The sequence below is a fragment of the Pteropus alecto genome, unplaced genomic scaffold (genome assembly GCF_000325575.1).
Source record: "Pteropus alecto unplaced genomic scaffold, ASM32557v1 scaffold3, whole genome shotgun sequence".
Lineage (NCBI taxonomy): Eukaryota > Metazoa > Chordata > Mammalia > Chiroptera > Pteropodidae > Pteropus > Pteropus alecto.
Genome location: NW_006442484.1, coordinates 46,081,107 through 46,082,732, shown reverse-complemented (window position 1 = coordinate 46,082,732; position 1,626 = coordinate 46,081,107). Strand labels below are relative to the sequence as shown.

General features: G+C 39.1%; 1 pseudogene; it reads left to right on the top strand.

The window, feature by feature from the left end:
- The first annotated feature begins 1,432 nt into the window (after nt 1-1,432).
- Nucleotides 1,433-1,551, top strand: LOC112470550 (annotated as a pseudogene).
- The last annotated feature ends 75 nt before the right edge of the window (nt 1,552-1,626 follow it).

Here is a 1,626-nt window from a genome sequence, read left to right as displayed (position 1 = left end):
TCCAGGGTGTGAACAATGACTTTCAAAACCAGCCCAATAAAATATAAACATTAAATCCTTAGCTATGTTGTTTCTCCACCATCACTTTCCACACCACTCTCTCCTCTTATTCACCAACAACCTCCCCCCACTCCACCGACAGCAATGAAAAACCATCTCCTCAGGGACTAGAGAATCACAGCTGAGTGGCTGGCCTTTCTGCATCAAACAGAATGTCTGCAGCATCAAAGCAGGTGTCACCCCCACACAAGCCGTTTCTATTACAAACAGTGCTGGGAGGGAAAGGAAATCTTCATGCCAATAAGCCACATCAATTCATCAGTCAAAATGAATTCATGCACTAATTAAACTAGCGAAAAATTTAAAAAGGCATTTGTGTCACAGACAGGAGAGTGGGGGAGGGGGCGGAGATGGGGAGTTAAAATTCCAAGGAAGTGAAAACTTCGCAGACACAACACCAAATAGAAAAGGTAGTAAATCCTAAGAAAGATAGGGTGGCTGAATGGATATGAAAACAAGACCCTTACATATGCTGCCTGCGAGAGACTCGCTTGAGATCAAAAGACACACACAGACTGAAAGTAAAGGGATGGAAAGACATATTTCACGCAAATAGAAACAAAAACAGTCTGAGGTAGCAATACTTATATTAGACAAAATCGACTTTAAAACAAAGGCTATAACAAGAGACAAAGAAGGACCCAGTAATCCCACTTCTGGGCATTTATCTGAAAAAAAAAAGGAAAAAAAAAGAAAATCCAAAACATCACTTCAAAGGGACATGTGCATCCATATGTTCATTGTAGCATTATTTACAATAGCCAAGCTATGAAGGCAACCTGGCTGTCTATCATAGATGAATGGATAAAAAAGAGGTGGTACATAAGTACAATGGAATACTACTCAGCCACAAAAAACAGGAATGAAATCTTGCCAGCTGCAACAACATGGATGGACCTAGAGGATATTGTGCTGAGTGGAGTAAGTCAGACAGAGAAAGACAAATGCCATATGATTTCACTTATATGTAGAATCTAAAGAACAAAATGAACAAACAAAATAGAAACAAACTCAAAGACACAGGGAACATTTTGGTGGTTCCCAGACGGGAAGGGGTTAGGGGTGGGTGAAAAGGGGAGGGATTAAGAAGTACAAATTGGTAGTTACAAATTAGTCATGGGGATGTAAAACATAGGATAAGAAATATAGTCAATGATATTGTAACAACAATGTATGCTGTCAAGTGGGTACTAGATTTATCAGGGTGATCACTTCGTAAATGTCTAATCACTATGTTGTACACCTGAAACTAATATAATATTGTACATCAACTGTAATTAAAAGAAATTTTTTTTAATTTTTAAAGGGCAGTAAATACATCACCAGAATTAACAGTGAGCCTTTCCTTAATTTAAAAATAATAAATAAATAAGTCTACGGCCATGCTACCCTGAACAAGCCCGATCCCGTTTGATCTTGGAAGCCAAGTAGGGTTGGGCCCGGTTAGTACTTGGATGGAAGACCACCTAGGAAGATCAGGTGCCATAGGCATAAAAAATAAAAAATTAAGGGATTGTAAGATGACAAGGTCCTTGCAATCTGTGAGGTCAACCAAGGGTTGCCTTG